This window comes from Pseudophryne corroboree, chromosome 1 (assembly GCF_028390025.1).
Source record: "Pseudophryne corroboree isolate aPseCor3 chromosome 1, aPseCor3.hap2, whole genome shotgun sequence".
Lineage (NCBI taxonomy): Eukaryota > Metazoa > Chordata > Amphibia > Anura > Myobatrachidae > Pseudophryne > Pseudophryne corroboree.
In genome coordinates, this window is record NC_086444.1 from 81,063,336 (window position 1) to 81,079,668 (window position 16,333).

Sequence of the window (16,333 nt, forward strand, 5' to 3'; positions counted from 1 at the left end):
AAGATTACAGTTTTCACTCAGTCACTCATACCCCTTTTACACTCGCAGGCTCGGGTCATTCCTGGGAATGTGTCCCGGGATATTTCCCGGGACATATTCTAGGGAATGACCCTTTTACATTAGCGGCCCGACCTGGCATATTGCTGGGTCAGTGACGTCACCACTGACTCTACCGGAGGCGGTGCTTGGAGATAATCTTCTCCAAGCACCACCTCCTCCTATGCAGAGAACGGGTGCCGGGTCGCCTTGACCCGGTATACCCGTTCACACTGCACAGCTTCCTGGGATGGTCCCGGATTCAACCCAGCTCGAGACCTGGGTTGAAATCCCAGGATGCTCGTCCCAGGAAATTGTAAGTGTACCCTTTTACACTGACAAAAATCCCGGGATGATGCGCATTCATGTGCAAACTCCCGGGATAAAATTGTCAGTGTAAAAGGGGTATCACTGGTCGATAAACTTAGTAAGAGATTAATTCATAATTTAAAGGGTCTACTAAATTTATCAGCTTTGGTAATGGCAGATCTAGACTTTACTTTTAGGGGGATGGGTCGTGACATCTGACCCAGTCTCTGCTGAGGCCCCCGCATGACCTGAAAGTCCTCATCCTGCTTTACCCGCAGTGGAGTGGATAAAAATCCAGCGAGAAAGCTCAGTTTTAAACAATCTTATTGGCCTTATCCAGCAGAAGCGGCCTCTGAACAAGGCACAGCGACCTGAAGCTGACCCAGAATTAATCAAATTATTGAGACACAGAGACCACATCCGGGTAAGGCAAGGGCTTAAAATATGTAGCAGCCTTGACCCCAGCACACACCAACCTATTACGCAAATGGTAGTTCCAAGACGTCAGGCTACCCTTTTACTCAAGGCCTATCACAATAAGTCTGGACACTTCGGTACCCAAAAAACTGAGACAGTGTTACGAAAAAGGTACTTCTGGGTCGGAATGAGGGAGGACATTGAGAAATGGTGCCGTGACTGCGTACCTTGTAACATCAAAAGGCATCCAGACAACAGCCAAAAAGACCTCCTGCATTCCATTAGAAGCTGACGCCCCTTGGAGATCGTCGCCCTAGATCACGTAAAATTAGAATCCAGCAATACTGGATATCAGTACACGCTAACCATGACGGATCATTACAGCAAGTTCCTTGTCGTCGTTCCTACAAGAGACTTAACTGCAAGAACCACAGCCGAGCTCTTCTTGAAACATTTTGTAAGACCCTATGGGTACCCTGACCGAATCCTGACCGACCAAGGCCCAGCCTTTGAATCACAGCTGTTCCACGAACTTTGCTCTCTATACGGATGCCTAAAAGTAAGGACAACGGCCTACCACCCACATGGGAATGGGTTATGTGAAAGAGCAAACAGGACCATCATTGGAATGCTCCGGCGTCTGTCTGCGGAGAAGCGTACCCAGTGGCCTGCCCTTCTTCCTGAACTTACCTACTTATATAATAACACTGAACACTGTTCCACCGGGTTCACACCCTACTACCTAATGTTCGGCAGGCAGGGCAAACTGCCTAGAGATTTGGAATTGAACCCCGTTGTGATCGACCCGGTAGATCCCCGAGTTGATTGGGTATGGGAACACCAACAGCAAATTGAAACAGCTAGACAGATTGTAGAGCAGAGGATGGAGGCAGCCCACCAACGGCAGGGGACAGCGTATAACGCAAATGCTGGGCCCCTTCCTTTACATATAGGTGGCAAAGTCTGGATGAAAAAGAACTATCACTCTAGCAAACTGCCATGTGGGAGGATGTTCCATACGTTGTGGTCAGTGTTCCAGACGGTAATAACTATACCTATCAGATCCGTTGTGGTCAAGAGGGACCAGTCAGAGATGTATCCCGAGATCAACTAAAACCTTGCACTATGGAAGTCCCGAGGGTGGGAGAAGACTTGGCTTTGGCAGAAGGGCAGGCAACCCCAGGGGATATTCCGTTACACAATCGCATAGAGCTTCTGTTATTTATGGGCGGTACCGGTCTGCCGAGCTCAATAAGAATTATGGCCCCCAGAAACCATAGTGGAAAGATCTCTTGAACGCAATGACTCCTTTTGTGTTGGGGATGGTCATGCCTAGGATGATTTCCCCCCGGCAAATAGAAGGTCTAAACTAAGTACTAGAGGCACATCACCTCTAAGGTACCATGATTGAGATGTACTGGTGATTGCTGTGCTAGTAAATGTACACATAAGTTGATCCAGATACAAATTTATAGAATGCGTGGGGACACGCATGGTTCAAGAGGGGAAACATGTAATACTCTGTTTGTTATAGCAAGTTAATTTGGGAAAATTGCTGAAATCCTAAATTAACCATTAATATATATATATATATATATATATATATATATATATAGCTGCATGGGGACCTTGTGTATTGTGCCCCTCATGCATTGGTGACAGTGGGGTATGTCTCCAGCTATGCTGTGACTCCAGTAAACATTGGTGCCAGTGGACAAGCAGGGATCATCATCCCCACTGGAGCCAGCACGTGAAGAGAAGATTCTGGGACTGCCGCGCACCGGTTCTCAGGTGCCCCTACAGCAGGCTCGAGAAAGAAAAGAGAGAGCGAGTGCGACTAACCGTTGGGGAGGAGTGAGGTGTGCTGCGCCACAAACAGACAAGAGTGGAGGAGAGAGCAGCGGTGAGGAGAGAGCAGCGCTTCAGTGATCGCTGACAGCGGTGAGGTCTCCTTCAGCGTGTACCCGCTCTTTGCCGTCCGGACTGGTGTGTGAAGTAGAGATGGCTACTGACTCACTGTCTCAACACAGTGACTCGAATCATCAGGAAGTATGAATGATTCGAGTCACTCACTGTTTAATGAGTCGAGACAGCTGCAGCAGCAGCCTCTCTCAGCCAGAGGGAGGAAACTCAGTGTGTCTTTCAGTCAGTGTGTTCTGCTGAGTGTCTTTAGCTGTGATTGGCCAGAGGCTATACCAGGTGACACCCAGTGGGAGGGGGGAGGGAGCAATCACGACTCACCAGTCAGTGAGTGCTGTGCTGCTGTGCCTGATCCATGTCATGAATCATGATTCATCCCGAGTCTGCCAGTGAGTTGAGACAGTTGTACACTGTGTAGACTCAGTGACTCAGTGGATGGATCTGATTCATGCAGCATAAGCCTGCAGGAGGTGGAGCCCCTGTGGTACAGTGTTCTCAACTCAGTGCTCACTGATCCTGCTCAGTGTGATTGTGGGTGGCAAACTCCCTGGAGGCTAGATAGTGGATAATATAATAAATCCAAGCCCACCTAAAATCATCCAATTAGCAAAGTGTGCAAAGTTAAAAAAAAAAATGTTTTTATTTGGTTTAGTTACAGACTGAATGATGTGTTGCATGGCTGTTAAGCTTTCTCTCCTCAACCAGAAGTAATGTGCATATTCTGTAACTAGTATGCAATAAGTGGTTATTAGTAATATATCAACATAACACTGAATCTATGTTAATACATTATTAACAATCAGTGCATAAGCAGCTGCCTCCCCCAGATGCACTGCACACAATCACTGCAGCTGAATAACTCCCTCCATGAGTCCAGCACTGATCTGCCAGCACTGGCAACTCAATGATTCATGTGCAGTCTCTGCAATACATTAAAATACAAATGAGTCATGACTCATGTGCCGAGACACTGACTCGAGACACTTCACTGAACTGAGTCATGTGTCTCAACTCAGTTCAGTGAATCACTTTGCCCATGACTAGTGTGAAGAGGCTCCCGGTTCCACAGGAGGCGGGCCGGGGAAGGCGGAGCAGCTGCTGACTGACGGAGGCGGCCAACGGGAGTAGCGGTGGGCGGCCCTGTCACTGGAGCAGGTGGGCCGCGATGCGTAGCTAACTTCGACATAGAGAGCCAAGGAGGTGGTTCAGGGGCGGCGGCTGGACAGGAAAGTGCTATATCTTTCTCCAAACTCCCAGGGCGGAGCTCAGGCAGTCAACCTCTCCCTGCATACTCCCCAACTGGGAGGATAACAGAGAACCTCTCCCACGGTGGCGGCACCGGAGGGCGGACTTTCCCCTTTGATGGACACATAGTCAGGACCGTCTCTTTGTATGGGCTCAATGGGCTCTTGCCCAAGGGCCCCAGGAGTATGAGGGCCCTATTCTGATAGCTGAGGGTCCCATCTTTCCAGGGGTACCAGATTTTTGAAAATCGGCCTGGGGATCCGGATATATCCGACTTGAAAGCAGTGGTCCCCATCCCAGCCTGTTAATTGCTCTTCCCAGTCAGATATCTCAGGTCCTGTCTGACTTAGAGTTTTTCTGAGGGTATAATCCAAAAGCTGGGACTATCCCCTTTTGGTGGACACTGGCAGCTTGTCTTTACAATGCACAGAACCAGAGATATCAGCCTTTAAGCAGCTGGTCTCTGCTCCAGCTCCACACGCCTAATATGCAGTTTTAGAATTTCATTGGTGAATTGCTCTGGCTCCTGAACTCTGCTCCCCAAGTCCCTAGTATCTCCTGAAAGGTGGGACTCTCTAGTTCTTTATTCCAATCAAAGCTAAGAAATATATTTTCAGGAACTTGAGATATCTGCAGTCAAGCAAGCTGCCCTCCCACCAGAAAATGATAAATATTAAACCCACTCTACTATCCACCCCTCCCCTACGTATTAAACACCCCCTACCACCACCACCGTGAAAGTCATGACATACCGAGCGGGAGATAGAACAACACCTACTGCCCACGGGACATCAAAGCTACCATTGATAGTAATCCCCACCCCTACTGCTGGAGGATGGGTAGGGGGCCCAGTGCATTGCTGTGCCCAGGGGCCCACACTGCTGTTAAGACAGCCCTGCACATAGTGAGCAGCCCTGATAAGAGAGAAACTCTGCCCCACAGCAAGCAGCGGCCAGTAATAAAAACACAACCACAGACTGCCCCTGCGTACTGTAGATATTCCTGTCCTGCAGCAGTCATGACAAAGTCTGAGCACAGAGAAAAGAGTGGATAGACACTGCCCAGCAATTCCCTCTTGTGCCTTTCTTAAGTAGAGCATAGCTTACCGAGTAGAATTATACTGTAGGTCCATTACACTAACTGCAGAGATAGGAAGCCCATCAAAATGCCACAGATGTACTTTCATCCCGGCAATCTAGTAATAAGGAGCGAGAGTTAAAGACTGCAGCATAGTCAGAGGCGGAACTACCGCCAGTGCAACCAGTGCGTTGCACTGGGGCCCGCCTCTGTCCAGGGGCCCAAAGCATGTAATGAGTCAAACTGACTCATTACATGCCGCTGTGTGCTGCGGGCAACAGCTGCCCGCAGCACACAGCCGCCCGGACAGGAGAGGAGCAGCGGTACGGGGGAAGGAGGAGGAGGGAGGTGGAGGAGGGAGCCGCAGCAGCGCTTTACTACTGGTTGAGGCGCTGCTGCTGCTGACCCTCTGCTTCACTATAGGCTGTCTTCCGAGAACAGCCTATAGTGAAGCAGAGGGGCAGCAGCAGCAGCGCCTCAACCAATAACACAGCGCTGCTGCGGCTCCCTCCTCCACCTCCCTCCTCCTCCTTCTCTCCTGCCCGGGAATCGTGAGTGACCAGAAGCTGCACCGAGGAGCCTGAGCCAGTGGAGAGGGTAAGTATAATTCTTTTTCTTTCTTTCTTTCTTTCTTTCTTTCTTTCTTTCTTTCTTTCTTTCTTTCTTTCTTTCTTTCTTTCTTTCTTTCTTTCTTTCTTTCTTTCTTTCTTTCTTTCTTTCTTTCTTTCTTTCTTTTCTTTCTTTTCTTTCTTTTCTTTCTTTTCTTTCTTATCTTTCTTTCTTTCTACAAAAAGGGGGAATCTGCCTGCCACAATGTGTAAAAAGGGGGAATCTGCCGCAATGTGTAAAAAGGGGGAATCTGCTTGCCGCAATGTGTAAAAAGGGGGAATCTGCCTGCCGCAATGTGTAAAAAGGGGGATGGCTGTCTGCCGTAATGTGTAGCAAGGGCACGCTGTCTGCCGTAATGTGTAACAAGGGCACGCTGTCTGCCATAATGTGTAAAATGGGGACGATGTTTGCCGTTATGTGTAAAAAGGGCACGCTGTCTGCCGCTATGTGTAACAAGGGCACGCTGTCTGCCGTTATGTGTAAAAAGTGTACGCTGTCTGCTGCTATGTGTAACAAGGGCATGCTGTCTTCCGTTATGTGTAAAAAGGGTACGCTGTCTGTCGCTATGTTTAACAAGGGCACGCTGTCTGCTGTTATTTGTAAAAAGTGTACGCTGTCTGCCGCTATGTGTAACAAGGGCACGCTGTCTGCTGTTATTTGTAAAAAGTGTACGCTGTCTGCCGCTATGTGTAACAAGGGCACGCTGTCTGCCATTATGTGTAAAAATGGCACGCTGTCTGCCGTTATGTGTAACAAGGGCACGCTGTCTGCCGTTATGTGTAAAAAGTGCACGCTGTCTGCCGCTATGTGTAAAAAGGGCACGCTGTCTGCCGTTATGTGTAAAAAGGGGAACGCTGTCTGCCGCTATGTGTAAAAAGGGCACGCTGTCTGCCGTAATGTGTAAAAAGGGGAACGCTGTCTGCCGTAATGTGTAAAAAGGGGGAATCTGCCTGCCGCAAAGTGTAAAAAGGGGGATGCTGTCTGCCGTAATGTGTAGCAAGGGCACGCTGTCTGCCGTAATGTGTAGCAAGGGCACGCTGTCTGCTGTAATGTGTAACAAGGGCACGCTGTCTGCCATTATCTGTAAAAATGGCACGCTGTCTGCCGTTATGTGTAACAAGGGCACGCTGTCTGCCGTTATGTGTAAAAAGTGCACGCTGTCTGCCGCTATGTGTAAAAAGGGGAACGCTGTCTGCCTCTATGTGTAAAAAGGGCACGCTGTCTGCCGTAATGTGTAAAAAGGGGAACGCTGTCTGCCGTAATGTGTAAAAAGAAGAATCTGTCCGCCGTAAGGTGTAAAGAGTCTCTACCTGGTGTAGTGGCGCTACTGTGCGGCGTAATTTGAACAATGGAGACTACTGTGCACCGTTTTATGAATTGGTATTATTTTGTGGCCACACCCCTTCCCCACGAAGCCACGCCACTATGTATTTTTGCGCGCGCCTACGGCGTGCACTGCCCCTGTTTTGCATGCAGGGGTGGGGCTCCGATGACGTTTCTTGCACACATTGCTAAAATGTCTAGTTACGGCACTGTTGCTAGGTATCCATTTCTCTGGCCCTGCAGCAGGTCCCCCTCACTAGATCCTCTCCAGGGGTGAGGGGGTGGACTTGGATGGGATGGGGGGCCCAAAGCATTTTGTCGCACCTGGGCCCACCGCTCGCTAGTTCCGCCACTGAGCATAGTACTATTGCCCAGAAGCTAAATAGATTACTTCATTGCAGCAGTGCGGAGACTGAAAGCAGTATTTCATTATCAGCGGAGGACCCATACATAATAGTGAGTAAACCTTCCAGTTATCTCACCCCGCCCAACCCATGAGCTGGGTTCAAATATCCCCTGCCCACCTTGCCGTCAGAAAAGAGTGAGTGCTAGAGAGACTCAGCTGACAGGACCAGTTGTCTTCATATAAGGAACATTGCACACATTGCACCCCAGGGTAGTCACTGGTTGTAAAACGCCTCAGATATTGCGTTACTCTAGTGGAGACTTATTCGCATCATCTAACGTTTCCTGTGGTACAGGGACTAACCTCCTCTGACTTGACCAAGAATACACACGGAGGATTTAAACAAGATTATTCTAGACAGGAGACAGAGAGTTGCGCTGGCTGAGAACTACACTTGTTTCTACTAGAAAAAATAGACTTCATGTGCACCAATGTATGGCCATTTAAAAGAAACAAACTGCGCAGTAAAGACATAGAAGGGGAATTTAATGAGATTTGCTATAGCAAATGGTATTGATACAATTGTATTCATATGTAGAGTCTGCTTGATGTAATATTGCTTCTAATTCAATTGATAAATTGTAACGATATCCAGCTGGTCTTGTTTATCCTAGCAATAGTGTTTCGTATAGCAGCATTCTAACGACCAGGATCACCTGTGCTGGAGATTAAAACTATTTTTGTTTGTTGTTCAATTTAGATGTTGCAAAATCCTACTAATCTAATTGTTCTTAGTAGTATTATTGTACAAATGATAACTGTCTCAGTACACCTTTAATCCATACTACTAAAGAAATAAAATAAAGTGGTCTTCTGAAGCAAGATAACGGTTATCAGTGGTATATTCATACTCACCCCTCCGCAAAGAGCAGGAATACCGAAAACAAGAAAAGGTACAATTACGATACTATACAGTAGACTTTAGAGGTTTACACCTGCAGCAGCCTACCATGACACTGGCTTACTGACACATTGTGTGCACCTGTAGCAGCCAAGTCTGTTGCTCTGCCAGAATCGAATTGCAGTTCACGAGTCTGGCTATATATGTAGGTGTATGCCCATTACTATGCCAGCTTAGATGTATGCCCAGTACTATGCCAGCATAGGTGCATGCCCACTATTATACCAACTTAGGTGTATGCCCATTACAATGCCAGCATAGATGTATGCCCATTACTATGCCAGCATATGTGCATGCCCACTACTATACCAGCTTAGGTGTATGCCCATTACTATGCCAGCATAGATGTATGCCCATTACTATGCCAGCATGGGTGCATGCCCACTACTATACCAGCTTAGGTGTATGCCCATTACAATGCCAGCATAGGTGCATGGCCACTACAATGTCAGCTAAGGCATATGCCCAGAACCATGCCAGTCTAGATGTATACCCATTACTATGCCAGCATATATGTATGTCCATTGATATGCCAGCATAGGTGTATGCCCAGTACTATGCCAGCATGGGTGAATGCCCATTGCTATGCCAGCATAGGTGTATGCCCATTGCTATAGCAGTATAAGTGTAAGCCTATTTCTATTCTCGCATAGGTATATGCCCACCACCAGCGGTGGCTTCTACTCTGGTGTGGTAGGAGGGCTGCTGCTACCCTTGTGCTGGAAGGAGAAGTGACTTTCAGCCCTGGATTCCGGCACTTGCGCAATGGATCCGGCAGATGTGTAGACGTCATAGTGCATATGGGAATGCGCAACCCCCTGGCTTCTATGGACTGCAACGGCTGCAGCCCATAGAAGCTGGATTGGGCTGAACAACAGAAAGAGTAGCTTCCTACAGGAAGCCAGATCTCTGCCTATCGCAGCCCAGTCTGGCAGTCCCGGAGGGAGGAAACACCTCCCAATAGGATTGCCTTGTGTGACTGACAGGTAGCACTTCTAATCGGAAGTCACTGCCAGTCACAGTGAAGCCAGTACAGTCACGGACTGCATCAGGCTTCACAAACGCTGAGCTGGGTGGCGGATTTTGTCACGTCTAGCAAAGTTTGGGGATCCGGCAGTTGAGACTTGCCCAAGGAGGTAGCAGGCTAGGGAAGAACAAAATGAGGGGGTTGGATATAGTTCCTTTGCATGGGATACGGAGCAATGAAGGATGTAGGCGGAGTTTGAGAGTCAATGGAAAGTATTTATTATGTACAGAGCAGAGGTAGAAAACTGAGGTTGATGAACGGTGACTTGAGAACGTGGTCGTAGACAAAGAACTGTGGAACTGTGGGTGAGAGTAAAACGAGGCTGAAGACAAGAACCGTGGACTGCGACTTATGAGATGAAACTGCGGTAGAGGAGCTGAGAACTGTGGACGGTAGTTTGGGTCGTGACTGGAGACTGAGAACTGTAGACTGTGGCTGGAAAGATGAAGCTGGAGATAACGAGCTGAGGACTGTGAATGGTGGTTCGAGGACTTGGCTGGAAGCAAGAATCTGCGGACTGTGGCTTGGAGGACGAGGCAAGAGACCCGGGGTCGTCCGTGCCCAAAGGGTCTTACTGAACCGAGTTTTCTAAGAGCGTCTCCACGGGCAGCAGCAGGCTAGGAACGGGAAAACTGCAGCAGCAACTGAGAACTGGCAAAGCAGGGTTAGAAGTACCAGAATACAGCAGGAATCCTGGGAGCACAGGCTAAAGCACCTACAACAGGGTTGTAACTTGAAGCACTGGCATCACTGTCCTAAACCAGCCCCCTTTTATAGGAAGAAGTCTCCCTGGATTGGCTGGAAAACTAGGAACAGGAATTATGTCAGAAACTTGGTCTCCAACATGGCGGCGCCCAGTAATGCAGACCTTTTCTGACAACATGCTGCTCACTGCCCCTGGTCTCCTAGGCAACGGCTTAGCGAGAGCGAGCTGCTGCAGCGGCATCCCGCCGCCACGAGCGGACCCCCTCAACGCCATTACCGCTGCCTGTACCCTTGAACCCAGCGCCGCAGCCCTCCACCGCCGCTGCCCGGCCGCCCGTGAAGCCCGCCCCGCGGCCCCAGCATTCCGGTAAGACCCCGGACACTGACAGTACCTCCCCCCCCTTTGCGGGCGGACTCCGGACACCTATAAGGTTTAGCTGGAAATTTGGCATGAAATATCCGAAGAAATCTTGGGGCATGGATGTCCTCTGCCTCTACCCAGGACCTTTCCTCAGGTCCATATCCCTTCCAATCAACTAGGTACTGGAGGCGACCATATCTTTTGCGGGAGTCGAGGATCTTATAAATCTCAAATTCGTCTCCTTGTGTTGGACTGCATCTTGGGTGATTTAGGTAGAGCAGCTCTGAATCGATTGAGTACCAACGGTTTTAAGAGAGAAATATGAAAAGTGTTAGGGATTCTTAAATGTGGAGGTAACTTCACCTTGTAAGCCACAGGATTCAAAACTCTTTCGATTGGGTAGGGCCCAATAAACCTGGGAGCAAACTTCTTAGTAGGAACCTTCAATCTTAGGTTATGTGTGGAAACCCAAACCCGATCTCCCACTTTAAGACTTGGTACCGCTTTTCGCTTTAGATCTGCGTAGGTCTTATACTTCTTGGATGTCTTGAGCAAGGCCTTGTGAATTTGTTTCCAGGTTTCAGTAAATTGTCTAAGTGTTGACTCTGCGGCAGGAACCTCGAGTGTAGGCAGAAGTTGGAAGTCAGGAACTTTCGGATGATAACCATAATTAATGAAAAATGGAGAAGATTTTGTGGCAGAGTGATAAAGATTGTTATGGGCAAATTCTGCAAATGGGAGGAAGTCCAGCCAGTCGTCCTGAGAGGAGGACATGAATAAACGCAGAAATGTTTCCAGGTCCTGGTTCACTCTTTCTGTTTGACCATCCGTTTGAGGATGATATCCTGAGGAGAAATTCAATTTCACGCCAAGAGCAGAACATAGGGATCTCCAAAACTTGGCCACAAACTGGGGACCTCTATCAGATACGATTTCCTGCGGTAATCCATGGAGACGAAAAATCTCTGCTATGAATAATTTTGCCAGCTGGGATGCTGATGGAAGACTGGCCAGGAGAAAAAAGTGTGCCATTTTAGAAAATCGATCAACTATGACCCATACGGTGTTCCGTCCGCCAGACACAGGCAAATCAGTAATAAAGTCCATAGAAATATGTGTCCATGGTCTTTGCGGCACAGGTAGCGGATGAAGTAACCCGGCTGGAGGACCTTTAGGACTTTTATGCTGAGCACACTTTGGACAGGCAGCCACGAATTCCTGTACATCAGTCCTGAGCTGAGGCCACCAGTAGGAGCGCTGAATGAATTTGAGCATTTTATGACCACCCGCATGGCCCATGAAGGAGGAGGAGTGAGCCCATGTAAGCAGTCTCTTGCGAAGATTTGGAGCAACGAAGATCTTTCCTGGAGGAGGAAGTGGAGAGGTATTGGTTGCTGAAAAAGAGGTGGAGTCTAAGATGTATTGTTCTTTTGAACGGTCAGAGGGTTCTGCAGAACTCAAGGAACGAGATAATGCATCTGCCTTTTTGTTGAGGGACCCTGAGCGGTAACTAAGTTTAAAGTTGAAACGGGTAAAGAAGACTGCCCTTCTTGCTTGACGTGGATTCAGACATCAGGTTGACTGTAGATACAGGAGGTTCTTATGATCCGTGGTTACCGAGATTGGATGCTGAGCTCCCTCCAACAAATACCTCCACTCCTCAAAGGCTAACTTAATTGCTAGTAATTCTTGTTCCCCAATAGCGTAATTCTGCTCCGCGGGGGAGAATCTTCGCGAGAAGAACTCACAAGGATGGACTTTCTTGTCCTCGAAGAGCTGAGATAAAACTGCTCCCACTCCTACCGTGGAGGCATCGACTTCCACCAGGAACGGACGACTGAGATCAGGTTGTCGAAGAACAGGAGCGGTCATGAAGGCCTTCTTTAACGATGAAAAGGCTTCTAAAGCCTCTGGAGACCATTTGGCTGGATCGGCTCCTTTCCTGGTTAATGCTGTTATGGGGGCTATGACAGAGGAATAATTCTGAATGAATCTTCGGTAGAAGTTAGCGAACCCCAGGAAACGTTGAACTCCCTTAAGGGAAGCTGGAAGCGACCAATCCTGAATCGCTTGGACTTTAGCGGGATCCATCTGCAATTTCTGCCCTGAAAGGATGTAACCGAGGAATGGAATCGTGGGTACTTCGAAGGTGCACTTCTCGAGCTTACAAAATAGTTGATTCCTCCGTAAACGAGTTAAAACTTCTTTGACTTGTTCTCGATGGGTCTTCAGATCCCTAGAAAAAATGAGGATGTCATCCAAGTAAACCACCAAGCAGTCATAGAGGAGATCTCTGAAGATTTCATTAACGAATTCTTGAAAGACGGCTTAGGCGTTACATAGGCCGAAAGGCATTACCAGATATTCGTAGTGGCCGTCGTGGGTATTAAAAGCCGTCTTCCATTCGTCACCTGGGCGAATACGTATAAGGTTGTAGGCTACCCGTAAGTCCAGCTTAGTGAATACAGTAGCTCCTTTAACACGGTCGAACAGTTCTGGAATTAGAGGTAATGGATATCTGTTCTAAATTGTAATGTCATTGAGACCTCTATAGTCAATACAGGGTCGCAGACCCCCATCCTTCTTTTTGACAAAGAAAAACCCCGCCCCAGCCGGAGAGGTGGATGACCTAATGAACCCTTTTTCCAAGTTCTCCCGGATATACTCCGACATGGCCTGAGTCTCAGGGAGTGAGAGCGGGTAGATTCGACCTCGGGGAGGAGTCTTGCCGGGTACCAGATCAATGGGACAATCCCAAGTGCGATGCGGAGGCAAGGTGTCCGCCCCATGCTTACTAAAAACATCTTGGAAGGCCTGGTATTCTGCAGGGAGGCTGGAAGGACTAGAAGAGCAGAGAGGTCTTACAGAGGGCAAACAGTTCTGGAAGCAGTTTCTCCCCAGGAAAGAACATCCATGGTTTGCCAATCTATGTGGGGATTGTGTCTACTTAACCATGGAAATCCTAGGATCAGTTCGTGAGAGGCTTTGGGAATTACTAGGAAAGAGATGTTTTCCGAATGAAGAGCTCCAACCTTCATCTTAAGAGGAATTGTACGAAGAGTGATAATTCCCTCAGGAATATGACTTCCACCCACAGCAGTAATTGAGATGGTACGATCCAAACGGACCGTTTGTATCCCAGATCGTTTGACCAGAGCTGATGTAATAAAACTTTCGGCGGCTCCGGAGTCGAGTAGTGCAGGGATGAGAAGAGAGGAAGAAGGAAGCTCCAGGTGGGTTAACAAGACTGACTCTTTCTTGGCAAGTAATTCTGAGAATTCTCCTAGCTTGACCTCTCCGGCACAAGCTAGGAGCGGGCGTTTCCTGGACGTTGGCTACAAGATTTAACAAAATGATCAGATGCACCACAGTACAGGCATAAGTTCCCTTGTCGCCGTCTCTGACGTTCCTCGTTGGAAAGACGGGAACGATTGATCTGCATGGGTTCCTCAGTAGTTGGAGTTGATGGTGTTGGTGGAGGAACGACTCGAGGCCTGGGACGATCTGACCGTGATTTCTCCATACAGCGTTCTCTGTATCTTAAGTCTAATTTATTGCATAGGGAAATTAACTTATCCAACTTATCAGGTACGTCCTGAGTCGCGAGGTCATCTTTGATCTTCTCGGAGAGACCGCTCCAGAAAGCTGCGATGAGAGCCTCCTCATTCCAGTTCAGTTCAAAGGAGAGAGTACGAAACTGGATCACGTACTGACTGACCGTACGCGTGCCCTGACGCAGGCGCAGGATCTCCAATGAGGCAGCAGAAGTCCTGCCCGGTTCGTCGAAGATTCTTCGAAAGGCGGCGACAAACTCCGAGTAGTTAGACAGGATTGGATCTGACCTCTCCCACAATGGTGACACCCATTCCAACGCTTGCCCAGTAAGTAAAGAAATGATATAGGCTACCTTGGTTCGTGCTGATGGGAAACTGGCCGACTGTAGTTCGAACTGGATTTCACACTGGTTAAGAAACCCACGGCATTGCTTTGGATTCCCATCGAATTTACTGGGAGATGGCAAATGCAACCGTGGAAGTGGGCCTGGCACAGGAGGAAGCGGAACCGGAGGTGCTAATGTGGGAGCAGCTGTAGGAACTTGAGGAGCCGTCATGGCAACACGGAGAGAATCGAGACGTTCGGACATACTCTGCATGAACTGCACAATTTGAGATTGTGTGGCCTCCTGCTTATTTAAGCGAGACCAGATATCTGCGGTTGAATCTCCTCCTGAGGCCTGATCACCCGTCGAATCCATTGAGGCCAGTGCTTACTGTCACGTCTAACAAAGTTTGGGGATCCGGCAGTTGAGACTTGCCCAAGGAGGTAGCAGGCTGGGGAAGAACAAAATGAGGGGGTTGGATATAGTTCCTTTGCATGGGATACGGAGCAATGAAAGATGTAGGCGGAGTTTGAGAGTCAATGGAAAGTATTTATTATGTACAGAGCAGAGGTAGAAAACTGAGGTTGATGAACGGTGACTTGAGAACGTGGTCGTAGACAAAGAACTGTGGAACTGTGGGTGAGAGTAAAACGAGGCTGAAGACAAGAACCGTGGACTGCGACTTATGAGATGAAACTGCGGTAGAGGAGCTGAGAACTGTGGACGGTAGTTTGGGTCGTGACTGGAGACTGAGAACTGTAGACTGTGGCTGGAAAGATGAAGCTGGAGATAACGAGCTGAGGACTGTGAATGGTGGTTCGAGGACTTGGCTGGAAGCAAGAATCTGCGGACTGTGTCTTGGAGGACGAGGCCAGAGACCCGGGATCGTCCGTGTCCAAAGGGTCTTACTGAACCGGGTTTTCCAAGAGCGTCTCCACAGGCAGCAGCAGGCTAGGAACGGGAAAACTGCAGCAGCAACTGAGAACTGGCAAAGCAGGGTTAGAAGTACCAGAATACAGCAGGAATCCTGGGAGCACAGGCTAAAGATCCTACAAAAGGGTTGTAACTTGAAGCACTGGCATCCCTGTCCTAAACCAGCCCCCTTTTATAGGAAGAAGTCCCCCTGGATTGGCTGGAAAACTAGGAACAGGAATTATGTCAGAAACTTGGTCTCCAACATGGCGGCGCCCAGTAATGCAGACCTTTTCTGACAACATGCTGCTCACTGCCCCTGGTCTCCTAGGCAACGGCTTAGCGAGAGTGAGCTGCTGCAGCGGCGTCCCGCCGCCACGAGCGGACCCCCTCAACGCCATTACCGCTGCCTGTACCCTTAAACCCAGCGCCGCAGCCCTCCACCGCCGCTGCCCGGCCGCCCGGGAAGCCCGCCCCGCGGCCCCAGCGTTCCGGTAAGACCCCGGACGCTGACAGATTTTACATGGGGGAGGGGGTGCTGCAGTCCGGCAGCCCATAGGTAATATCTGTCAGTACCCATCGCTATGCCAATTTAGAGACATTCTAATTAACACATACACGTACCCGCCAATCTTTGCTTTCATATTTTACACTGACTTTCTGAATAAATGAACCTATGTTCATTTACATAACTGATAATATAAACTTTCTTAACATCAACTCAATAATTTGTTCAGAAAAACACTACAGAATAGTATATAAATAACCCAGTGATGCTACATGCATTTACACATTATAATTTGCTGCTAAATCTGTTCTAGCTGGAGACAGGGTTCCCCCTACAAAATAAGCCCCCCCCCCCTACACACACACCTGTTCAGCAATAGCTATCACTGTGTATTGCCAGTCGGCCCATATACGGGCTCCTACCCATCCGCACTCCATGCAAGATGGCACATGGTATGGTACAATGGATATATTTTTTAGTGGCACAGCTAGGCATGGTAGGAAATTCACCACTGCTGTCAGTAATCTATTGTATGACTCTGCAGCCTGATAACAGAGCAGTAATGTGTAAGCTACCTAAAAGCAACAGAAACGTCTTAGGTTCTGTTACGGTATGACAACTTCTACATACAGGTAAGACCATGGGGTCATTCTAACCCGATCGCTCGCTGCAGTTTATCGCAGCGCAGCAATTGGGT

At 48.6% G+C, this 16,333-nt stretch overlaps 1 protein-coding gene across 1 annotated transcript in view; it reads right to left on the reverse strand.

Annotated features, from left to right (window-relative positions):
- The window catches only part of NADK2 (NAD kinase 2, mitochondrial), a 298,406-nt gene that overhangs the window by 246,854 nt on the left and 35,219 nt on the right, over positions 1-16,333 (reverse strand). The window lies entirely within an intron of this gene.